The sequence below is a fragment of the Schistocerca nitens genome, chromosome 8, assembly GCF_023898315.1.
Source record: "Schistocerca nitens isolate TAMUIC-IGC-003100 chromosome 8, iqSchNite1.1, whole genome shotgun sequence".
Classification (NCBI taxonomy): domain Eukaryota; kingdom Metazoa; phylum Arthropoda; class Insecta; order Orthoptera; family Acrididae; genus Schistocerca; species Schistocerca nitens.
In genome coordinates this window covers 446,766,939-446,793,539 of record NC_064621.1, presented here as the reverse complement: position 1 = coordinate 446,793,539, position 26,601 = coordinate 446,766,939, and the positions used below count along the sequence as shown (strand labels likewise).

At 38.8% G+C, this 26,601-nt stretch overlaps 1 protein-coding gene across 3 annotated transcripts in view; it reads left to right on the top strand.

Moving 5' to 3' along the window:
- Positions 1 to 26,601, top strand: part of LOC126198955 (3'-5' RNA helicase YTHDC2-like) — a 338,664-nt gene that overhangs the window by 218,364 nt on the left and 93,699 nt on the right. The gene's annotated exons all lie outside the window — the stretch shown is intronic.

Genomic DNA, 26,601 nt, shown 5'->3' with positions numbered 1-26,601 from the left:
GTCAACTGCCACCTGCCACACCATACAGCAATCTTTTCTAAATCGCTTTGCAACTGATACTGGTCTTCGAATGACCTTACTAGACGGTAAATTACAGCATCATCTGCGAACAACCTAAGAGAACTGCTCAGATTGTCACCCAGGTCATTTATATAGATCAGAAACAGCAGAGGTCCCAGGACGCTTCCCTGGGGAACACCTGATATCACTTCAGTTTTACTCGATGATTTGCCGTCTGTTACTACGAACTATGACCTTCCTGACAGGAAATCACAAATCCAGTCGCACAACTGAGACGCTACCCGATAGGCCCGCCGCTTGATTAGAAGTCGCTTGTGAAGAACGGTGTCAAAATCTTTCCGGAAATCTAGAAATACGGAATCAACTTGAGATCCCCTGTCGATAGCGGCCATTACTTCATGCGAATAAAGAGCTAGCTGCGTTGCACAAGAACGATGTTTTCTGAAACCATGTTGATTACGTATCAATAGATCGTTCCCTTCAAGGTGATTCATAATGTTTGAATACAGTATATGCTCCAAAACCCTACTGCAAACCGACGTCAATGATATAGGTCTGTATAGTTAGATAGATTACTCCTACTACCCTTCTTAAACACTGGTGCGACCTGCGCAATTTTCCAATCTGTAGGTACAGATCTATCGGTGAGCGAGCGGTTGTATGTGAGTGCTAAGTAGGGAGCTATTGTATCAGCGTAATCTGAAATGAACGTAACCGGTATACAATCTGGACGTGAAGACTTGCCCGTATCAAGCGATTTGAATTGCTTTGCAACCCCTAAGATATCTACTTCTAAGAAACTCATGCTAGCAGCTGTTCATGTTTCAAATTCTGGAATATTCCATTCATCTTCCCTGGTGAAGGAATTTTGGAAAACTGCGTTCAATAACTCTGCTTTAGCGGCACATTCGTCGGTAATAGTACCATTGGCACTGCGCAGCGAAGGTATTGACTGCGTCTTGCCGCTTGTGTACTTTACATACGACCAGAATTTCTTCGGATTTTCTACCAAATTTCGAGACATTGTTTCGTTGTGGAACCTATTAAAGGCATCTCACATTGAAGTCCATGCCAAATTTCGCGCGTCTGTAAATTTTAGCCAATCTTCGGGATTTCGCGTTCTTCTGAACTTCGCATGCTTTTTCCGTTGCCTCTGCAACAGAGTTCGGTCCTGTTTTGTGTACCACGGGGAATCAGTTCCATCTCTTACCAATTTATGAGGTATGAATCTCTCAATTGCTGTTGCTACTATATCTTTGAATTTGAGCCACATCTCATCTACATTTGCATAGTCAGTTCGGAAGGAATGGAGATTGTCTCTTAGGAAGGCTTCTAGTGACACTTTATCCGCTTTTTTAAATGAAATTATTTTGCGTTTGTTTCTGGTGGATTTGGAAGAAACGGTATTAAGCCTAGCTGCAACGACCTTGTGATCACTAATCCCTGTATCAGTCATGATGCTCTCTATCAGCTCTGGATTGTTTGTGGCTAAGAGGTGAAGTGTGTTTTCGCAACCATTTACAATTCGCGTGGGTTTGTGGACTAACTGCTCGAAATAATTTCCTGAGAAAGCATTTAGGACAATCTCGGAAGATGTTTTCTGCCTACCACCAGTTTTGAACAAGTATTTTTGCCAACATATCGAGGGAAGGTTGAAGTCCCCACCAACTATAACCGTATGAGTGGGGTATTTATATGTTACGAGACTCAAATTTTCTCTGAACTGTTCCGCAACTATATCATCGGAGTCTGGGGGTCGGTAGAATGAGCCAATTATTAACTTAGTTTGGCTGTTAAGTATAACCTCCATCCATACCAATTCGCACGGAGTATCTACTTCGACTTCACTACAAGAGAAACCACTACTGACAGACACAAACACTCCACCACCAATTCTGCCTAATCTGTCTTTCCTGAACACCGTCTGAGACTTTGTAAAAATTTCTGCAGAACTTATTTCAGGCTTTAGCCAGCTTTCTGTACCTATAACGATTTCAGGTTCTGTGCTTTCTATTAGCACTTGAAGCTCAGGGACTTTCCCAGCACAACTACATTAATTTACAACTACAATTCTGACTGTTCCTTGATCCAAGCACGTCCTGTATTTGCCACGCACCCTTTGAGATTGCAGCCCACCCCGTACTTTCCCGAGGCCTTCTAACCTAAAAAAACCGCCCAGTCCACGCCACACAGCCTCCGCTACCTGAGACTGGTTTGATGCAGCTCTCCATGCTACTCTATCCTGTGCAAGCTTCTTCATCTCCCAGTACTTACTGCAACCTACATCCTTCTGAATCTGCTTAGTGTATTCATCTCAATGAATTTTATATATTACAGATAAGTTCTGCACGAGTTCGTTTAATATTTTTGCTTAAGCGAACAGAAAGATCTTCTGACTGTCGTTTGAGGAATAAATGCACCCATTCTTGTCCTGGCAAATTATTACGAAATTTCTTCTCTTTTCGGCCAGATTTATCAAGATATATTTTAACTAAATAGCTAATATCCAATTTAATGAAGGGAAATCCCCAGTGTGAAGCCGTCAAGATACCTTGCTTCAACATTTCTTCTTCTTCTTTATTTAGCACTGGCTGTCTCCTTTCTTTTTTCGGGTGTGCTTTCTGCACTTTATTTTGTAGGGTTGATTTAGGTATACCATACAAATCTCACGCTTTTCTGTATGATAATTTACCACTCTGAATATCATGAACAGCTTTATCTAAAAGCTCCAGGTCATAATAACACTGTACTGTAGCACCTCTTCTGCTCTTATAGGTTTTTGGCATTGTCTGAAATCACCCCACACAGCACACAGTTTTACAAAATCCGTCGTTATTTTATAACCTTGCACAAGAAACTCGACAAACTTGTACAGAAATTGTCTCAATGCTGTTAGCTACTGAGCACATCGACAATCATGGTTACAATAACTTCCCGCTTGGCGCAACAATACAAAGTTTCCACTTTACGATAATGCATGGCTTTTTAACACGGAGACTGTTAGTCAATTATTCACCTTGGGAAACAATTGACGCAAAACAAAAGTTGTGGAAAGTGATAAATGCAATCTTGCACTTAAAATAACTGGCACACGGGTCTTAAAATAAGTAACTCTTTGTTTCTATGCAGTGGCAAAGAGCAAATAAGCCATACTGTCCGAATTCGCCCCGGTGTCCAAAATCACCCCATTTGACGGTACCTGCTATGCTATGATTTCTGCATAGAACTTTATGTGCACGTGACTACAAACCAACTGTCCACCTGAACAAATGGACACACCAATCTGTGGCCAAGACTCAAATTGACCACTGAGCGATGGGATGGCTCTGTACTCAGATCCCAACCAGGCCCGGTCATGACAAGTTCAAAGAATAACCACTCTCATACAAAGTTCTTGTCAGTACTTCAGTTGGTTGTGGATGGAGAAGTGTGACTGGCCCAGCTGCTGCTTTGTCTTAAATTTGGGGCCTGGTAGCTCCACGTCACCAGGTGGCCGGAGATGCTACATTCTTGATTGCTTGCAGTGAGTCTGCCATATGTAAGTGTAATATGCGTATCAGTAACAAGTTTACTCACCAAGCGGTGGCAGGAGAATATGCGTATAGAAAAGAATTGTATGTATGCAAGCTTCCAGAGCCAGTGGTTCCTTCTTCGAGCAGAAGGATGGAAGGGGAAGGAAGAATGGTGAAGGAAAAGAATTGGAAAGGTTTAGGAAAATTGGTAGAGTTCAGAAAAATCACCCTGAATTTGAGGTCAGGGGAGACTTACCGGACTGGTGTGTAAATTTATATTAAAAAATATAATATAATTAATTAAACAAATAGATTTTTTCACACTTTTATCATTTTGATTCCTGTATTCTCTATGCTGTTGAGATTTACGCCATTTGATTATATTCGTCTTCTTCCGCCATAAATATTTCTCATTCTTGACCGTGGATACAATAAGGATTTATCATCGGACTTCCTCTTCTGATGCAGGCAGCTACAGTGACATGACTTTGGCATAATGCGCAGAAGAAAAGAAAGCTTTCATGGTTTTGCACTAAATGAACTCTCACACTTCATACTTTCATAGGATTATTATTCAGACAACACATTGTATCACAAGAAATACGTCTTCTTGCCACTGGAACTAAAGACAGAGTCTCTCTAATAATTGTCAAAAAAAATTGAAAAAAGTTTCCATCATTTGTTTTTGCCTTCCGGTGTAGCAAAATATCTCTTTGCCGACGCTTACAGTGGCCGCGTTAGTGTTTATTGGTAATAACTTTTATCGTAGCGGTCTTTTCCTTTATGTACCTATATACTGGACGTGATTTGAAAACCCAAGAGCTTCAAGGTGGAAGACAGGGTAATGTGCAAGACAGAGATTACTGCTAAAACATTGTGCGTGAGTCAGTAAGAGTGAAAAGCTAAACACATTGTATGCAATAGAGGTGCATGGCAAAAAACAGACAGATCAGAAAATGAAAGATGTAGAAAATTAAAATGGTATGAAGAAAGGAGTTGTTACTGTGAAGAAATTAATGTAAATTAAGTCCGGGCGGCTGGAGAGCACCAAGGACGTGTTGTAGCACTAGTTCCCAGCTGCTGGTGTCTCGGGCAAGAATCCAGATGGCATGTGTGTTGAAACAGGCCCCGAGGTCATGACTGCCATTTTGTGGAGTGTGCTCTGCAACAGGATATTGCGTGTTGCCAGTATATACCCTCCGCCTATGTCCATTCATCCTAACTAAATTGCCGATGTAAAAGGTTGAACGGTGTTTATATAACAGTTGGTATACGACGTGTCTTTTCAAAGGTGACTCTCCCTTTGATAGTGTAGATGGTGGTAGGAGGGTGCGCTGGTGTAGATGGTGGTAGGAGGGCACATAAGGCAAGTTTTGCAGTGGGGCAGTCACAGGGATAGGAGCCATAAGGTAGGGAGATGGGTGCAGAAGGAGTATAGGGTTTGACAAGGGGAGTGTCGAGATTGAGACTTTGACAAAAAGCTTTTCTAGGTTTGGTTGGTAAAATTTGAGACAGAATGGACCTCATTTCAGGGCATTATTCGGGATGTCATGGCCTTGTCAAAGTAGCTGATTAATACATTCAAGACCAGGATAATACTGAGTGGCAAGTGCTGTGCTACAAAATTGTTTTTTTGGAGGGATCAGCAGTACCAGGAGTGGATGTGACGGCAAAGAAATCTGCTTTTGAACCAGGTTGATGGGGTAATTACGTCCATTGAAGGCTGAGGTGAGAATGGTAGAGTATTTCTGTGAAGAGTCTGCATCCAAACAAATACATTTACCTCGTATGCCAACGCTGAATGGGAGGGAACATTTGACATGGACAGGATGCCAACAGTCAAAATGTAGGTACTATTGTTTGTTAGTAGGTTTAATGTGGACAGAAGTATGTAGCTGGCCTTTGGTGAGGATGAGATCAACATCAAGGAAAGTGGCTTGGGATTTGCCATAGGGCCATGTGAAATGTAATTCGGAGAATATATTTAGAGTTTTCAGGAATTTTAGCAGGTCTGCCTCACCATGAGTCCATGTGGCAATGATGTCATCGATGTTCCTAACCGAACCAGGTGCTGAAGGCTTATGGATCCCAGGAAAGCCCCCTCCAAGCGACCCATGAAAAGGTTGGTGTAGGAGCTTGGAGGGGGCTTTCCAGGGACCCATAAGTCTTCGGCACCTGGTTTGGTTTAGATACATTGATGACAGATTTGCCACAGGCTCATGGTGAGGCTGCCCTGTTAAAATTCCTGAAATCTTTAAATATATTCTCCCAATTCACATGGTCCTACTCCAAATCCCATGCCACTTTCCTTGATGTTGATGTCATCCTCAGCTAAGGCCAGCTACACACTTCTGTCCACAATAAACCTACTAATAAACAACAGTATTTACATGTGATTGAAGACTCTTTACAGCAACAAACCATCTTTCTTCACTGGACATAATTACCCCACCTGCCTGGTTCAAAAGCTGATTATATGAGCCATCCAATCTTGGTATTGCTGATCCCTTCAAAAACACAACTTTGGGGCACATAACTTGTCACTCAGTATTGCCCTGGTTTTGAAAGCATTAACCAGCTACTTTGAAATGAGGTCCGTTCTGTCTGAGATTTTATCCAACCTGCGTAGAACAGCTTTTCAACATTCTCACAATCTCTGCAATATCCTTATCAGACCCTATGCTACTTCTATATCCATCTCCCCTCCTTATTACTCCTACCCCTGTGACTGTACCCACTGCAAGGCTTGCCCTACGCACCCCCCCCCCCCTTACCACCACCCATTCCAGCACTGTAACTGGCAAAATATGTACCATCAATGGGTGAGCCACCTGTAAAATCACACATTTCATATGCCAGCTGTTATGTAAACACTATTCGACGTTCTACATTGACATCACTACCACCAGGTTATCACTTAGGATGAGTGGACATGGCAGAGGGTGTGTAGTGACAACACACATCCTGTTGCAGAGCCTGTTTCACCACACATGCCATCTTGATTCTTCCCCCAAACACTTCCACTCTGAGGGTGAAAACTAGTGCTACAACATGTCCTTGGTGCTCTCCTGCCACTTTGACTTAATTTACATTACTTTCTTCTGTCTCAGCATTTCTTCATAGTAACTACTCCTTTCTTCACTCCATTTTAGTTTTGTACATCTTTCATTTTCTGACATGTCTATTTTTTGCTGCCCACCTCCATTACATACAGTGCACTTCGCTTTTCACTCCTATTAACTTGTGCACAATGTTTTAGCAGTAACATCTGTCTTCCATATTACCCTGTCCTCCACCTTTAAGCTCTCTGGTTCTCAAATCTCATTTGGCGCAGCCCCCAACAATTAGTCTTTCCTTCTCATCCCGTTCGGTAAGTCTCCTGTGGCTCGGGGTTCAGGGTGATTTTTCTAAACTCTACCCCTTTTCCTAAATCTCTCTAGTCCTTTTCCTTGACTCCTCTTCCTTCCCTTTCAACCCTTCTGCCAGAAGAAGAGTCCACTGGCTCCAAAATCTTGCATACATAAAACGTACACAAGGTGAATTCAACAAAGAAACCAAGGCTTTGAACACAGACTTGTGTGGATCTTTGGCCATAAGAATTGTTAGCCTACTTTGAAGTTGTAACCCAGTGTGTTTCAGTGATTCCTTCACCTCTGCCTGAACTACTTATCTGTTTATATTTTCAAAAGCTCGCTATTTTCATTACCAAAAAATTCCATTTGTCTCAATAGCGAAGAAGTTTCTTCCATCCTTTTTCCTGAAGCATTAAAATATGTAACCTCTGGTAAGAAATACTGTGTATCTCTGATGTATAATTGATATCTGTTGTCAATGTACAGTAATTGTATCAGTAGCTGATTTAGCAGGTGTTGCCGAGTGTGTGTCATACTAATTTGGATCAGTACTGAACCTTGCTCAATTGTTATACAACTTAGCAGATTTGTGAGCAAGGTATATTTTCTGAACTAAGATCAAATTTGATGTCCAGCTATTGACATTTATACACTTGTTGGTTAATGAAGAGAAGACTCCAGATTTATGGAAATGTGTTTAAATGATAAGCTCTTGGAGTGGGCACATATTTATAACTTTCTACTGAAGTAGAATGCAGGCCTTTAAGATTAGAATGTAGTTTGCAAAGCATGTCCAAGATGGCCGCCGAGTAAGTGACGCCAGAAACCATTCCCAGAAAGTTAAGTGATTTAGACAGGAATATAATTTAGTTTAACGCCGACAACAAATTAAATACGTGCATTAGTGTATCGTTTAGTCTTGCCATTAAAGGTTTGACTTTTCTTTGCGTATTTTTTCAGAAAACACGAAAAGATCGTAACTTCGCGAAGTCGCGCTTAGGCTTAAATTTTGTAAACGTGTTTGTTTATTGTTTCACGGTAATTTAACTAGTTTCTCGGTAACAAATAAGTAAACTACCGTAAATAGCATATAACTTCATTGTTTTAATACAGATTTCAGAAAAACAGCGTAACTTTATATCAGAAACTTGCCAATATACATTTGTTTATAGGCCTAATTCTCGTAACGTTTTTGGAGAATCAAAGTTAAAGTACCTCGTTTAATTGTCCTTTTTTTTCATTCAATCGAGTGAAATATATAATAAATAGCGTATACCTTCATTGTTTTAATACAGATCTCAGAAAAACAGCGGAATTTTAAATCAGAAACTTGCTTATATACATTTGTGAATAGGCTTAATTCTTGTAACGTCTTTTTTGATTTACGGTAATTTAATTGATTTATTCTAGCTAAAGTATTATTTTTGCCATGAGTGAGAAGTGCCTGACTTGCCGTAGAATTGTTAGTTCCGGGGTTTGGTGTGATGGATGTAGTAGTTTTTTTCACTGGGGGGATTGCAGTGGCGTGGGTGTTGGGAAAGTGGATCAGGCTCATCAGTGGTTATGTAGGATTTGCAGCAGAGATAGGAAGATAGTGGAACAGGAGGGGAAAATTGCTGCCCTTCAGGCTGAGCTAGATCAGGCTAGGGAAGATCTGGACAGGTTAAGGAGGGAGAAGGGCAAAGGGAGGTGGGAAGTGGCAACAGGTAGCAGAAGGAACAGGCCTAGAACTAAGTCTGACAGTTTTGTGGTGAATGTCAAAAATAAGTTTGACCTGTTGCTTCAGTTAGAAACTGATGAGCCTCAAGCAGAGGTAAGTGTAGTCAGGACACAACAAACTTTCAATAGGAAATTGAAAAAGAATGTAGGAAAGTCATCGAAAAGGAAGAAAATTTTGTTGTTAGGCAGTTCTCATGCCAGAGGTGTAGGCCAACTTCTGCAGGAGGAATTAGGACCAGAATACCAGGTCACAAATTTTTTCAAACCAAGTGCTAGTCTGGATCAGGTGACAGAGGATTTAGGTTCACTCTGTAAAGGATTTACCAGGGAAGACACCGTGGTTATTGTGGGAGGGCCAGGGAACAGCATCGACAGAGATCCTGGGTACAGTATAGAGTGTGACCTGGTAAAGATTGCGTCAGCATCGAGACACACCAATGTTGAATTTGTATCTGTCCTGAGATGCCATGACCGGCCTCATTTGAACTCTTCTGTTGGGAGAGTTAATTTGGAGTTGGAACGGCTGCTTGGGTCGGGTGCGGGGGCTCATATTAGTGTGGTTCCTGTTGATTATCTCAGTAGGTGGGACTATACCAGGCACGGCCTACATCTCAACAGGAACGGGAAGGGGAAACTGGCTGGGGTAATAGCAGGAAATTTAAGGGGGGGAGGCACTGCCATGAATGGTAAAATACCAGTGGTTACAGGTGTTGGAGCAGCACCTTTTTTAGGATAGGTAAGACAGAAAGATGTCAAGTTCTACGAGAGGTCAGGATTGAAACAAATCTTCAGTTTAGGAAAGAAATTAAACAGCACAATTCTAGCACATTGGATCACCAATCACAGCTATCAATTATAAATTTTCACCAATCACCAGAAATTTTATCTCCACCAAGTTGTATCTCAGTCCTAGGTAATTGCATTGATGAATTAAAGTCACCCAACCCAGTTGACATAATCTGCCTCTCTGAACACCGTGTGACCACTGGTATAGGAACTAGGACTAAGCACAATGCGAAACTCAGACAGGAGAGTACTGCAAATGTTAGAATAAGGAAAGGTTCTCATAGAAGTATAATTAAAAATAATGTAAGTATATTTCATCAAAATATTGGGAGTTTAAAGAATAAAGTAGATGAGCTTCTGGTTTGTTTAGAAGATTTAGAAGCTGAGAATGAAATAGATATACTATGCCTGTCTGAGCATCACATTGTTACTGATATGGATAAGGTAAATGTAAGTGGATATAAGCTCTCTGCACATGTAATGAGAGAAAATATGGAGAAAGGAGGAGTTGCCATATATGTCAAAAGTTATCATTGTGCAAAAAGTATAGAAACAAAAAAGTTTTGTGTAGAGAAACATATAGAAGCATGTGCCTGTGAGCTTAAATTAAATAAAGGCACATTTATAATTGTAACTGTATATAGGTCCCCATCAGGAAATTTTCATCTATTTCTGAAAAATTTGGACTCCTTGTTGTGCTATCTGTCAGACAGGGGGAAGCAAATTATTATTTGTGGGGACTTCAATGTAGATTCTCTGAAAGAGGGTAATAGGAAAAATGACTTTGAAGTATTACTCGGTTCTTTCAATTTGACACCCGTTATTGATTTTCCTACTCGGGTGGTAAAGGATAGCAGCTCACTGATAGATAACTTCTTTATAGACCAAGATAAGTTTAACCAGATAAATGCGCAGCCCGTTGAGAATGGTCTTTCTGATCATGGTGCACAGCTAGTTACAATATATGACATAGCTCCATTCAGCAATACTAAACAGTCCTCCAAAGTAGTACGTCCAGTCAACGATTTAACAATTGCAAATTTCAGGGAAAGCCTACAGCAGTTAGACTGGGATGAGGTGTACCGTGAACCTGATGCCAATTTAAAATATAATTTATTTCATGACATTTTTGTAAATGCATTTGAAAACTGCTTCCCCAAGAAAATAGTTAAATATACTCGTAAGAAACCTTGTAACAAACCATGGCTTACTAAGGGTATAAAAATATCTTGTAACCGGAAAAGGGAAATGTATCTGACAGCAAGAAAGAGTAGTGACCCAGAAACTATCAAAAATTATAAAAACTACTGTGTTATATTAAGAAAAGTTATTAAAAAATCCAGGAGTATGTGTATCATGTCTGAAATCAGCAACTCTGATAATAAAATTAAAACAATTTGGAATATTATTAAAAGAGAAACAGGTCAACCAAGAGCAGAGGAAGACAGTATTACCATCAAATTGAATGAAAACTTTACGAACAAAAAGTCAGAAGTTGAAAATATTTTTAATAATCATTTTCTAAATGTTGTGGATATAGTAGGATCCAGGTGTTCATTAGAAGATGCTAGGCTGTTAATGGAAGAGGCCATACCTATGCAATTTGATACAATTGAAATCTCACCCACTTCTCCCTCTGAAATTAGGAAAATAATAAACTTGCTTAAAAGCAAAAACTCACATGGAATTGATGGCATTTCCAGCAAAATACTAAAAGCTTGTTCTCAACAGATAAGTAAGATTCTCAGCCACCTGTGTAATAGCTCTCTGGAACAGGGCATTTTCCCTGATAGACTGAAATATGCTATTGTTATACCTTTGCATAAAAAGGGGGATAGATCTGATGTCAACAATTACCGTCCAATCTCCCTTCTAACAGCTTTATCCAAAATTTTTGAGAAAGTAATGTATTCAAGAGTAGCTTCACATATCTGTAAAAATGAAGTACTAACAAAATGTCAGTTTGGTTTCCAGAAAGGTTTTTCAACAGAAAATGCCATATATGCTTTCACCAGTCAAATTTTGAATGATCTGAATAACCGAACACCACCCATTGGGATTTTTTGTGATCTCTCAAAGGCTTTTGATTGTGTAAATCATGAAATTCTGCTAGACAAGCTCAAGTATTGTGGCATGAGTGGGACAGTGCACAAATGGTTTAAATCGTACCTAACTGGAAGAGTGCAGAAAGTTGAAATAAGTAGTTCTCGTAACATGCAAAGATCAGCACATTCCTCAAACTGGGGAACTATCAAGAATGGGGTTCCACAAGGGTCAGTCTTGGGTCCTTTGTTGTTCTTATTATATATTAATGACTTGCCATTCCATATTCATGAAGAGGCAAAGTTAGTTCTCTTTGCTGATGATACAAGTATAGTAATCACACCTGACAAACAAGAATTAACTGATGAAATTGTCAATACTGTCTTTCAGAAAATTACTAAGTGGTTCCTTGTAAACGGACTCTCACTGAATTTTGATAAGACACAGTACATACAGTTCCGTGCAGTGAATGGTATGACGCCATTAATAAATATAGACCTTAATCAGAAGCATATAGCTAAGGTAGAATATTGCAAATTTTTAGGTGTGTCCATTGATGAGAGATTAAATTGGAAGAAACACGTTGATGATCTGCTGAAACGTTTGAGTTCAGCTACTTATTCAATAAGGGTCATTGCAAATTTTGGTGATAAACATCTTAGTAAATTAGCTTACTGCGCCTATTTTCACTCATTGCTTTCATATGGCATCATATTTTGGGGTAATTCATCACTGAGGAATAAAGTATTTATTGCACAAAAGCGTGTAATCAGAATAATAGCTGGAGTCCACCCAAGATCATCCTGCAGACATTTATTTAAGGATCTAGGGATATTCACAGTAGCTTCTCAGTATATATACTCTCTTATGAAATTTGTTATTAACAACCAAACCCAATTCAAAAGTAATAGCAGTGTGCATAACTACAATACTAGGAGAAAGGATGATCTTCACTATTCAAGATTAAATCTAACTTTGGCACAGAAGGGGGTGAATTATACTGGCACTAAAGTCTTTGGTCACTTACCAAATAGTATCAAAAGTCTGACAGATAACCAACAAGTATTTAAGAAGAAATTAAAAGAATTTCTGAATGACAACTCCTTCTACTCCATAGAGGAATTTTTAGATATAAAATAAGGAAAAAACTAAAAATATTTAAAAAAATAAAAAAAATAAAAATAAAAAATAAAGAAAAACAAAAAACACAATAAAATAAAGTTGTTATATTAACTTAAGTATGTTGTTAAATTAACCTAATTATTTCATGTATTGGAAAATTCGACTCGTTCCACATCATTACGAAATATCGTATTCATGATCCATGGAACTAGTATTAATCTAATCTAATCTAATCAACACCGGTGATACACTAAAACTTGCTTACTTAGCATGTGATACACTAAAACTTGTTTAATTAGCATGTGTCATTCCTTGATGTCATGTGCCATTATTTTGGTGCTACATAGTACAGGCAGAAAGAAAATATTTTGAATTAGTCCATATAAATTATAGACTTTTAAAAGCCATGATGAAACACAGGCAAGAGGAAAGAAAAGTCATTACTATTCTCGTATTCTGCTCACTTTAATTTCTCAGGAGCTTCATATGACATCATCTTTCTCCTCATACTTTTTTTTTTCCTTTTAAGTTATGAGAAGCCAGCCCGAAAATGTTAGCAGCACACAGTAAAAGGACATTTCTCAATACCTCTATTGAGGAGTTAAAGGCTGTTAGTGACTAATCTCCAGTTTTTAAATCTAAATGGAGCTATTTCTATTGGAAAACTCGTTTTATTTACAACATGAATACTTTAGGTTATATTAATGTAGTAGGAAACATTCTGGTTGAATGTAAATCGCACAGGCACCTATTGATGACTCACTGCTTCTGGTGTACGGTGAGTGGCCTCTTTATTCTTAAATTATTTAGGTTGAGTTAAATTTGTTATAGGGATAGGAATCACTAAATTGGATGCAGTAGTAGAGGATACTGTTTATATATGATCATTTTAGGTTTCCATTACTGTTTTATATAACTTAATAAAATACATCAGGAAGTACAAAAACTATATGTTTAAATTCCACCAACCTGATTTGTGTTTCCCATGGTTTCCCAAATCATTCTAACAAATTCCAGGATTGGTCCTACAAATAGGCAATGGCAGATACATTTTCCCTGATATTGTTGCAGTCTTTAGTCCAAAGACTGGTTTGATGCAGCTCTCCATTCTACTCTATCCTGTGCAAGCCTCTTTATCTCCCAGTAACTACTGCAACCTACATCCTTGTAAATCTGCTTACTGTATTCATCTCGTGGTCTCCCTCTATGATTTGTACACACACACACACACATACACACACACACACACACACACACACACACACACACACACACACACACCCATGCTCCCCTCCAGTACTAAATTAGTGATCCCTTGATGCCTCAGAATTTGTCCTACCAACCGATCCCTTCTTCTAGTCAGATTGTGCCACAAATTCGTCTTCTCCCCAATTCTGTTCTGTACCTCCTCATCAGTTACGTGAACAACCCATCTAATCTTCAGCATTCTTCTGTAGCACCACATTTCAAAAGCTTCTATCTTCTTCTTGTCTAAACTATTTATTGTCCATGTTTCACTTCCATACATGGCTACACTCCATACAAATACTTTAAGAAAAGACTTCCCACAAATTTCTCTTCCCCAGAAACGCCTTTCTTGCCATTGCCAGTCTACACTCTCTGCTTTGACTGTTACCAGTTTCTTTGCTGTCCAAATAGCAAAACTCATCTACTACTTTTAGTGTCTCATTTCCGAATCTTATTCCCTCAGCATCACGTGATTTAATTTGGCTGCATTCCATTATCCTCATTTTGCTTTTGTTGATGTTCATCTTATATCATCCTTTAACCTCTAAACGTACCTATTTCTGACACAAAACTTTCAAAATCTTATGTATTTTTTTCTACATAGTTTTAAATTCTCTTGAAAATGCATTGCATCAACAATTCATTTTTACGTTTATCTTGAAAATCAAAGGAGATATTGCAGTTGGGAGTAGCTAAACAGTATTATCCTGAGATAACTGACGCTCAGCAAAAATCTCTGCAAATATTCATTAAAATTTGTTATTTATTATGAAAAAATATACAAATAAGAAGTTAGATAAGATATACAAGATGAGAATCACACGCTAAAATCACATTATAAATCCTTTTGTGTATGGTAGATTCTGAAGCATAGTGTGATGCACAATGGGACCTTGCACTGGGGGCAATAGTACCATGTTTGTCGCTGGATGCACTTCCCATGTGCCTCCTGCTTCTTGGAACAAACTGTGCACACTCTTGTTGGATTGCTCTTCTTCTCTGTTGGCCTAATGACTTCTGGAAAATGTCTTTCCATCAACAGAAGAGGGTGGTGTGTTCATTCTGGTCGGTCTGGCTTAGGAGAAGTGACACTTCCTTCGTACTTCTCAATTATTTTTCTGAGATTTCCCCTCCAGATTTTTCATATAAATTAAATGAATTCCATACAGAAATTTTCAGTAAATGAAAAAAGATTTTCTTGTAGTACTTCTTGCCTTGCTTTCTGGGTGTTGGGTTCAATGCCATTCTTTGATTGGCGTGATCCACTCCTCCCATTGCACAGTTGTAGTCAAGCACAAGCTTTGGGTTTATTATTTTCTTCGACCTATTCTGAGTCTCCACCTTATCTGTAGTGTGGACAGTTGAAAGAAGTACCATGTCCTTCTTGTCCTTCCAATGTAAAGCTGGTGCTTCTCCTTGGCCTTCAGCTGAAATTTCCCCTTTCGTAATTTTAGATTTCGGAGAGATTGTGGCATTTCTTTCTGGGTCATTGTTACTGTTCCATGACTATCAGTGGACTTCAAAATTAGGGAATCTGCTAACTGTGGGGACGTGTAAAAGTTATCTGTCGTTAGACAGTAACCTTGCTTCAGGAGTGGTTTTGCAAGTGTCAAGACAACTTGTGACGACATTGGAAAGTCAGTGAAGCCTGCATCCACCTTTGTCCCTTTCCCTGTGTAAATAATCGGGGACCACACATATCCGCTAGCCGATTCACACAGCATATAGAATTTTATTCCAAATCTCGCCTTTTTCAGTGGGCTATACTGTACCCAACAAAATCTGCCCTTGTGCAAAAGTAAACGTTCACCCACCATAATGTCCCGTTCAGGAACATAAGAAGTTTAAAATTTATTTTCAAGGTGCTGGTAAACTGGCCAAATTTTGTTCAGCTTAGGATATGGTTGATTTGTAGCATCATATACTTCGTATTCAGAAAAATGAAGATACTTTTTTATTTGGCGAAACCTCCTGTAGGACATTACATTATTGAAAAATGGAGTTGATATGCTTGCCAGCCGTGACCAGTACATGTGCAATTCACATTTCTGTACAATACTTCGTAAAATAATTAGTTGTTGTTGTTGTGGTCTTCAGTCCTGAGACTGGTTTGATGCAGCTCTCTATGCTACTCTATCCTGTGCAAGCTTCTTCATCTCCCAGTACCTACTGCAACCTACATCCTTCTGAATCTGCTTAGTGTGTTCATCTCTTGGTCTCCCTCTACGATTTTTACCCTCCACGCTGCCCTCCAATGCTAAACTGGTGATCCCTTGATGCCTCAAAACATGTCCTACCAACCCATCCCTTCTTCTAGTCAAGTTGTGCCACAAACTTCTCTTCTCCCCAATCCTATTCAACACCTCCTCATTAGTTATGTGATCTACCCATCTAATCTTCAGCATTCTTCTGTAGCACCACATTTCGAAAGCTTCTATTCTCTTCTTGTCCAAACTAGTTATCGTCCATGTTTCACTTCCATACATGGCTACACTCCATACAAATACTTTCAGAAACGACTTCCTGACACTTAAGTCTATACTCGACGTTAACAAATTTCTCTTCTTCAGAAACGATTTCCTTGCCATTGCCAGTCTACATTTTATATCCTCGCTACTTCGACCATCATCAGTTATTTTACTCCCTAAATAACAAAACTCCTTTACTACTTTAAGCGTCTCATTCCCTAATCTAATTCCCTCAGAATCACCCGATTTAATTTGACTACATTCCATTATCCTCATTTTGCTTTTGTTGATGTTCATCTTATATCCTCCTTTCAAGACACTGTCCATTCCGTTCAACTGCTCTTCCAAGTCCTTTGCTGTCTCTGACAGAATTACAATGTCATCGGCGAACTTCAAAGTTTTTACGTCTTCTCCATGAATTTTAATACCTACTCCGCATTTTTCTTTTGCTCCCTTTACTGCTTGCTCAATATACAAATTGAATAACATCGGGGAGAGGCTGCAACCCTGTCTCACTCCTTTCGCAACCACTGCTTCCCTTTCATGCCCCTCGACTCTTATAACTGCCATCTGGTTTCTGTACAAATTGTAAATAGCCTTTCGCTCCCTGTATTTTACCCCTACCACCTTCAGAATTTGAAAGAGAGTATTCCAGTTAACATTGTCAAAAGCTTTCTCTAAGTCTACAAATGCTAGAAACGTAGGTTTGCCTTTCCTTAATCTTTCTTCTAAGATAAGTCGTAAGGTTAGTATTGCCTCACGTGTTCCAACATTTCTACGGAATCCAAACTGATCTTCCCCGAGGTCCGCTTCTACCAGTTTTTCCATTCGTCTGTAAAGAATTTGCGTTAGTATTTTGCAGCTGTGACTTATTAAACTGATAGTTCGGTAATTTTCACATCTGTCAACACCTGCTTTCTTTGGGATTGGAATTATTATATTCTTCTTGAAGTCTGGGGGTATTTTGCCTGTCTCATACATCTTGCTCACCAGATGGTAGAGTTTTGTCATGACTGGCTCTCCCAAGGCCATCAGTAGTTCTAATGGAACGTTGTCTACTCCCGGGGCCTTGTTTCGACTCAGGTCTTTCAGTGCTCTGTCAAACTCTTCACGCAGTATCGTATCTCCCATTTCATCTTCATCTACGTCCTCTTCCATTTCCATAATATTGTCCTCAAGTACATCGCCCTTGTATAGACCCTCTATATACTCCTTCCACCTTTCTGCTTTCCCTTCTTTGCTTAGAACTGGGTTTCCATCTGAGCTCTTGATGTTCATACAAGTGGTTCTCTTATCTCCAAAGGTCTCTTTAATTTTCCTCTAGGCAGTATCTATCTTACCCCTAGTGAGATAAGCCTCTACATCCTCACATTTGTCCTCTAGCCATCCCTGCTTAGCCATTTTGCACTTCCTGTCGATCTCATTTTTGAGACGTTTGTATTCCTTTTTGCCTGCTTCATTTACTGCATTTTTATATTTTCTCCTTTCATCAATTAAATTCAATATTTCTTCTGTTATCCAAGGGTTTCTAATAGCCCTCATCTTTTTACCTATTTGATCCTCTGTTGGCTTCACTATTTTATCCCTCACAGCTAACTATTCTTCTTCTACTGTATTCCTTTCCCTCATTCCTGTCAATTGTTCCCTTATGCTCTCCCTGAAACTCTCTACAACCTCTGGTTCTTTCAGTTTATCCAGGTTCCAACTCCTTAAATTCCCACCTTTTTGCAGTTTCTTCAGTTTCAATCTGCAGTTCATAACCAATAGATTGTGGTCAGAATCCACATCTGCCCCTGGAAATGTCTTACAATTTAAAACCTGGTTCCTAAATCTCTGTCTTACCATTATATAATCTATCTGATACCTTTTAGTATCTCCAGGATTCTTCCAAGTATACAACCTTCTTTTATGATTCTTGAACCAAGTGTTAGCTATGATTAAGTTATGCTCTGTGCAAAATTGTACAAGGCGGCTTCCTCTTTCATTTCTTCCCCCCAATCCATATTCTCCTACTATGTTTCCTTCTCTACCTTTTCCTACTGACGAATTCCAGTCACCCATGACTATTAAATTTTCGTCTCCCTTCACTACCTGAATAATTTCTTTTATCTCGTCATACATTTCATCTATTTCTTCATCATCTGCAGAGCTAGTTGGCATATAAACTTGTACTACTTCTTCACTTGACAGGGACAAAACATTACAGTCAGTGAATGAAACACATTGGCTGATATATTTAGCATTTTCCACCTGTAACATCTCCAGCAAATCCCTTTCAAAGAAGTGTTTAAGTATTTGAGGTTCATCATTAGCAAAAGGAATTGTACAACCAGGATTAGCAGAAAACAGAAATCTTGGAGAAGCACAATCAGTATTTGGATTGACAACATGCCACACTCTCACCTGAGACCAATCTATATCTGTCTCTTTCGCACATGCTTCTTCACTTGATAAAAGTTCAAAAGAGTCATCACCCTATTCTGAAACACAGATGTCTTCCCACTGCTCTTCTTCACTGGAATGATCACAGTTCATTTTACATGACTCCAGAGATGCGTAATACTGTGACAACAGCACCAAAATACTAATAAATGTAGCAGAATTGACGTAACAACAATAGAAATGCTACTGATGCAAGTATAATCTAGTTGGAAAGCCCTTAACTCCCAAGTCTCCGAAAAGCTTCAAGAGCATCACCCAAGAGCAATACACCAAAGCAAAGTATGGAAAACACCAACTAGCAGCAGCAGCAGGAACAATAATGACTATAACTGGTTGCTGGTGCTAACTAGCGGCAATGTAAGGAACTACAATGTGTATAATCGGGATTCTTGGCACATGAACGTGAGAAAATCGGGAGCCTGGGATAATATTTCTCGGCAAAACAGACCATCCCGAGTTATTTCGGAATAGACAGTTAAGAGGTTAAAGACACTGTCCAGTCTGCTCAACTGCTCTTCCATGCCCTGTGCTGTCTAAGACACAATTACAATGTCATCGGCAAACCTCAACGTTTTTATTTCTTCTCCCTGGACTTTAATTCCTTCTCCAAATTTTTCTTTTCTTTTCTTTCCTTTACTGCTCACTCACTATAGAGATTGAATAATATTGGCAAAAGACTACAACACTGTCTCACTCCTTACTTAACCACTGCTTCCCTTTCATGCTCCTTGACTCTTAAAACAGCCATCTGGTTTCTGTACAAATTGTAAATAACTTTTCGCTCCCCGTATTTTACCCCTGCCACCTTCAGAATTTGAGAGAGAGTATTCCAGCCAACATTGTCAGAAGTTTTCTGTAATTATACAAATGCTATAAACTAAGGTTTGCCTTTCCTTAACCTAACTACTGTGAGAAGTTGTACGGTCATATTGCCTCGAGTGTTCCTACATTTCTCCGGAATCCAAATTGATCTTCCCCTAGGTCGGATTCTACCAGTTTTTCCATTCTTCTGCAAAGAATTTATGTTAGTATTTTGCAACTGTGATTCATTATTCCTTTCCCCTGTTCCTGTTAATCGTTCCGTAAAACTGTACAACCCTGATTCTTTCAGTTTATCCAGATCCCATCTTCTTAAATTCCTACATTTTTGTAGTTTCTTCAGTTTTAATATACAATTCATAACCAATAAATTGTGGTGAGAGTACACATCTGACCCTGGAAATGCCTTACAACTTAAACTCTGGTTCCAAAACCTCTGTTTACCGTTATGTAATCAGGTTGAAACATTCCAGTGTCTCCAAGTCTCTTCCATGTACACAACCTTCTTTCAAGATTCTTAAACCAAGTGTTAGCTGTGATTAAATTATGCTCTGTGCAAAATTCTACCTGTCAGCTTCCTCTTTCATTCCTTTCTCCCAGCCCATATTCATCTAGTCTTTTTCCTTCTCTTCCTTTTCCTACTATCGATTTCCAGTCCCCCATGACTATTAAATTTTCATCTCCCTTAACTATTTGAATAATTTCATTTATCTCATCATACATTTCTTCAGTCTCTTCATCATCGGCAGAGGTAGTTGGCATATAAGCTTATACTAGTGTGCCGAGTGTGGCCTTCGTGTCTATCTTGGCTTGAGTAATGCATTCACTGTGCAATTCATAGTAGGTTCTCCACGTTCCTAATTTTTTTATTCATTATTAAACCTACTTCTTTATTGCCCCTGTTTGATTTTGTATTAATAATCCTGTATTCATCTGACCAGAAGTCCTGTTCCTTCTGTCACTTAACTCACACTATATCTAAATTTAAACTATCCATTTCCCTTTTTTAAATTTTCTAACCTACCTGCCCGATTAAGGGATCTGAAATTTCACACACTGATCTATAGAACACCAGTTTTGTTTCTCCTGATAACGACATTCTCCTGAATAGTCTCCGCCTGGAGAGCCGAATGGGGGATTATTTTACCTCCGAAATATTTTACCCAAAAGGATGGCTTCATCATTTAACCATACAGAAGAGCTGCAGGCCCTCGAGAAAAATTATGGCTATAGCTTCCCCTTGCTTTCAGCCATTTGCAGTACCAGCACAGCAAGTTCATTTAGGATGATGTTACAAGGCCAGATCAGTCAGTCATTGAGACTGTGCCCCTGCAACTACTGAAAAGGCTGCTGCTGCTCTTCAGGAACGTTGTCTGGTCTTTCGATAGATTACACACCCTCCTGTTGTGGTTGCACCCATGACACAGCCATTTGTATCACTGAGGCACGCAAGCCTTCCCACCAACGGCAAGGTCCATGGTTCATGGGGGGACATTTTCTCAATCATTACTCATTAGTAGGACTTGTTAATTCGTATACCATTGTCGTTTGCAGTTTTATCTTTCTGTAATTTTGTAGCTCCTTGGCTTATTGGTGTTTACTTTCATTAAATTACATGAACGCTGTGACATTGTCACACTGATACAGGTCTAAAGTTATTTATCTTTGAGAGTCATCCAAAACATGGAGACCATTTAGTTATTCAAAATGAAAAACATAATATTCATTGGATAAAACAGTTATGTAACATACACAAAGCTTCCTTCATTTCTCTGCACAGTCACCTCTTACATTTAAATATTTGTCGTATCTGGTCACAAGCTTCTTAATTCCCTAGTTATACTCTTCTGCTGTCAGTTCACTGCATTCTCCATCACTTCCAAAATGTGGACTGCCCAAAAACTTTTTCAGCTTAAGGAAAAGCTGGAAATCAGTAGGAGCAAGACCTGAACTATAGTGTGGATGATCAAAGATGTTGCAGCCAAATTGATCAAGCAGTTATTAAGTTGCAGCCAGAGTGTGAGGGTAGGCATTGTGTTGAAGAAGCACAATTTCTCCAGAATGCATTTTTTGCCTCCTGTTTTGGATGACTCTTAGTTGCTTAGAGTCTCACAATAACAATTTGCATTGATTGTAGTGGCTTTTGGCATTGAGTCCAAACAAACTCCTTTATGATCCCAAAAACATTTGCCACGATCTTCTGTGGTAAGAGAGTCAGTTTGAATTTTCTTGGTTTCTTGAGTGATGTGGGAAAAGCCTACTCAAGTGATTGGCTCTTGCTCTCTTGAGTGATGTGAAACACCTAGGTCTCAGTATCAGTTACAGTCTGATGAAGATTGGGTCAAGAACGTCAACACTGAGCCTATTTTCTGAGTTTTGTGTTGGTCACTCATTTGCTGTTGAACCTACTGTGTACAAATTTTGTTCTAGCAGGCTTTAACAACTTCACCAAGCAGAGAACGAGAAATGTCTGGGAACATACTGTGCAATTTGTCAAGAGGAATGCACCTGTCTTACAAGATTCTGTTGTTCATTGCAGTGTTCAGGTTTTCTGTGATTGTAACCACCTGGCTTAATGAACTGACAGCAGAAGAATATAAAATGGGAATTCTGAAGCTCATGACCAGGGTGGATAATTAAAGAACTGAAGGAAGCTTCATGGATGCAACCAAATTGTGTTTTCCTATAAATATTGTGTTTCTCATTTTCTGTAACTAAACGGTCTTTATTTTCTGGACGATCCTCGTACATGATGAAACAGCTAACCATGTTCATGTTATCATCCCAGTTACAGGTTGCCTATGTAATGGCTTCCAGGGGCAACAAAAGTGTTATTTCCAGTGTTTCATACAATTGTAAACCAAGTTAAAAAATTTGAAGTGCTGCTACAATCTACTCATTCTTGTTTCATCCTGTATTTGAGAGTAAGAGCACTCAGCACATAGTGACTACTGAAAAAATTGAAACATAATTTCAAATGTTTTCTAAACTTTTTCTCACTTACATGCTTAACATCAACCATATAACGCCTTAATTCATTTCTAAAGTAATCAGAAGTTTGAAGCCGTTTAATACATGGGAATTTTAAAAAATGGAGTTTTACTCGTAAATACATTAATAACAATAGTCGTTATTTTAAAACAGACTAATGTAAAGCATCATTTCCTTTTGCCGATTGTATGCAAATCCTTCTATGCGGGTTGCTTGTCAGCAGTTATATTTGCATAGGCTTATTTCAAGATTCCCTTGTCTCTTCATTACTGCAATCCAACTAGAAAAATTATGGGCACTATTACTTAAAATGAAAATAAATTATGACAGTTTAAATTCATGGACCTCAGACCAATTAAATTAAAACTTACATTTTCAGTAATTAAAGCTGAAAATAAAATATTATTGGCTGTTTGCCTTTTCCTGTTGAATCTGAAATTTTGAAACTTTTATTGCCACACATTGTGCAATAAACAAACATAACCCAAATGTTAATTTGATCATAAATCAAATATATTAAAGTCTTTAAACAATCTTTTCTAGTGATTGGCTGCATGCCGTTTCAGTTGCATCTGTATACCTTATCACAGTACTACCTTATTTATCAGAGTGATTCAAGAACCAAGGATTGCTGTAATATACACGTTGTTGTGGTCTTCAGTCCTGAGACTGGTTTGATGCAGGTCTCCATGCTACTCTATCCCGTGCAAGCTACTTCATCTCCAAGTATTACTGCAACCTACATCCTTCTGAATCTGCTTAGTGTATTCATTTCTTGGTCTCCTTCTACAATTTTTACCTTCCATGCTTCTCTCCAGTACTAAATTGGTGATCCCTTGATGCCTCAGAATGTGTCCTACCAACCGCACCCTTCTTTTAGTCAGGTTGTGACACAAATTTCTCTTCTCCCCAATTCTGTTCACCACCTCCTCATCAGTTATGTGATCTACCCAGCTAAACTTCAGCATTCTTCTGTAGCACCACATTTTGAAAGCTTCTATTCTCTTCTGGCCTAAACTATTTATTGACCATGTTTTGCTTCCATACATGGCCACACTCCATACAAATACTTTCAGAAAAGACTTCCTGACACTTAAATGTATACTTGATGTTAACAAATTTCTCTTTGTCAGAAACACTTTCCTTGCCAGAGCCAGTCTACATTTTGTATTCTCTGTACTTTGACCATCATCAGTTATTTTGCTCCCCAGATAGCAAAACTTGTCTACAACCTTAAGTGTCCCATTTCCTAATCTAATTCCCTTAGCATCACCTGATTTACTTTGACTATATTCCATTATCCTCATTTTGCTTTTATTGATGTTCATTTTATGTCCCCCTTTCAAGACATTGTCTATTCTGTTTAACTGCTCTTCCAGGTCTTTTGCTGGCTCTGACAGAATTAGAGTGTCTTCCGCAAACCTCAAAGTTTTTATTTCTTCTCAATGGATTTTAATTCCTACTCCAAATTTTTCTTTTGTTTCCTTTACTGCTTGCTCAACACACAGATTGAATAACATTGGGAATAGGCTACAACCCTGCTTCACTCCGTTTTCAATCACTGCTTCCCTTTCGTGCCCCGTGTCTTGTATAACTGCCATCTGGTTTCTGTACAACTTGTAAATAGCCTTTCACACCCAGCATTTTACCCCTGCCACCTTCAGAATTTGAAAGAGAGTATTCCAGTCAACAGTGTCAAAAGCTTTTTCTAAGTCTACAAATGCTAGAGACATAGGTTTGCCTTTCCTTAATCTATCTTCTAAGATAAGTCGTAGGGTGAGTGTTGCCTCGTGTGTTCCAACATTTCTACAGAATCCAAACTGATCTTCCCCAAGGTTGGCTTCTACCAGTTTTTCCACTTGTCTAAAGAATTTGTGTTAGTGTTTCTGCAGCCATGTCTTAAACTGATAGTTGGTACTTTTGACACCTGTCGACGCCTGCTTTCTTTGGGATTGGGATTCTCTTTGAACTCTGAGGGTATTTCACCTGTCTCATACATCTTGTTCACCAGCTGGTAGAGTTTTGTCAGGACTGGCTCATCCAAGGCTATCAGTAGTTCTAATGGAGTGTTGTCTACTCCCAGGACCTTTTTTTGACTTAGGTCTTTCAATGCTCTGTCACATTCTTTGTACAGTATCATTTCTCCCATTTCATCTTCATCTACATCCCCTTCCAGTTCCATAATATTGTCCTCAAATACATCGCCCTTGTATAGACCCGCTATATACTCTTTCCACCTTTCTGTTTTCCCTTCTTTGCTTAGGACTGGTTTTCCATATGCGATCTTGATATTAATACAGGTGGTTCTCTTTTCTTCAAATTTTTTTTTTTTAATTTTCCTGTAAATAGTATCTATCTCACCCCCTAGTGATATATGCCTCTACATGTTTACATTTGTCCTCTATCTTCCCTTGCTCAGCCATTTTGCTTTTCCTGTCGATTTTAACTTTTGAGACGTTTGTATTCCTTTTCGCCTGTGTCATTTACTGCATTTTTATATTTTCTCTTTTCAGCAGTTAAATTCAATATCTCTTCTGTTACCCAAGGATTTCTATTAGCCCTCCTCTTTTTACCTACTTGATCCTCTGCTACCTTCACTATTTCATCCCTCAGAGCTACCCATTCTTCTTCTACTGTATTTCTTTCCCCCATTCCTGTCTATTGTTCCCTTATGCTCTCCCTGAAACTCTATACAATCTCTGGTTTAGTCAGTTTATCCAGGTCCCATCTCCTTAAATTCTCACCTTTTTGCAGTTTCTTCAGTTTTAATCTACAGTTCATAACAAATAGATTGTGGTCAGAGTCCACATCTGCCCCTGGAAATGTGTTACAATTTAAAACCTGGCTCCTAAATCTCTCTCTCTGACCAATTATATAATCTACCTGATACCTTCTAGTGTCTCCAGGATTCTTCCATGTATACAACCTTCTTTCATGATTCTTACACCAATATAATATACATAACATGCATTAATCCTTCAATAGACAGTACGGTAAATAGCATATACTACATGGTGGTTAAAAATTTAATGAGGTATCTGAGAAGTGCTGTACATTCCACAAACATATTCATATCAAGAATTTCCTGGAATTTGTTAATAGTATAACAGATATTTAATTTCTTTGATGCAACCAAACTTTACCTAACTACTGGGCTCACAGAAATCATTAAATGAAACAACAAGTTTACTGTTACCAGTCACCGTTTTTGTATGCTGGGAATGGTTTTGCAATTTCCTTTTCAATGACTTCGTTAATTTTGTGGCAGGCTGATATTCTGTCAGTTTGCTTCTTAAAGGCGATGGTCGAGATCTGTGTGACACAAGTGATGAGCTTCTCTTGGTTCTTTTGGTCCAGCGGAGCTTGAACATTGTGTTTTAAGCCTTTGCAGAGTAGTGCCTCTTCTTCTGCAGTGAATATTATGTTCGTGTTGTTGAGGAAAGGTGTGTAGAATGTGTGCTTCTTTTGGCTGTTTTGGTTCGGTTTGGGAGGTAATTGTTGCTTTATAAGATTGGCCAGTTTTTTCTTCTGTGTAGCTTTCGTTTTCTGTACGATGAACTCGGTGTACTCTTTGATTTTTTTGGTTATGGAATCATATTCTAATCTATGAAGCAACTTTCACAACTGTAATTCTGCATTATAAAGCTGTGTATTGAACTTTTGTTTTTTAATATAATGTTCTTTCAGTTCATTTTTCACCCAGAGTTTTCGTGCGATCTCCAGTGTTTTCTTCGCAGTTATTGTGTTTGTTTTGATGTCAATCTTGACATAATTTGGGATGACGTTATTCTTGAGACAATTCCTATTGAAGTGTATGTGTTGTGTCATCATTACGACCTTTTCTGCACTGTTCTTGTACTCAAAAATAGCCTTGATTGCCTGACTGGGCAGATTAACTTAAAATGCGAACATTTTTAGGTTAGGCTTTACCATGACTGTTACTGACATTAAATGAAACAACAAGTTTACTTTTACCAGTCACCGTTTAACGGTGACATTTTTACATTTTTAGGTTAGGCTTTACCGTTACTGTTACTGACATTAAATGAAACAACAAGTTTACTGTTACCAGTCACC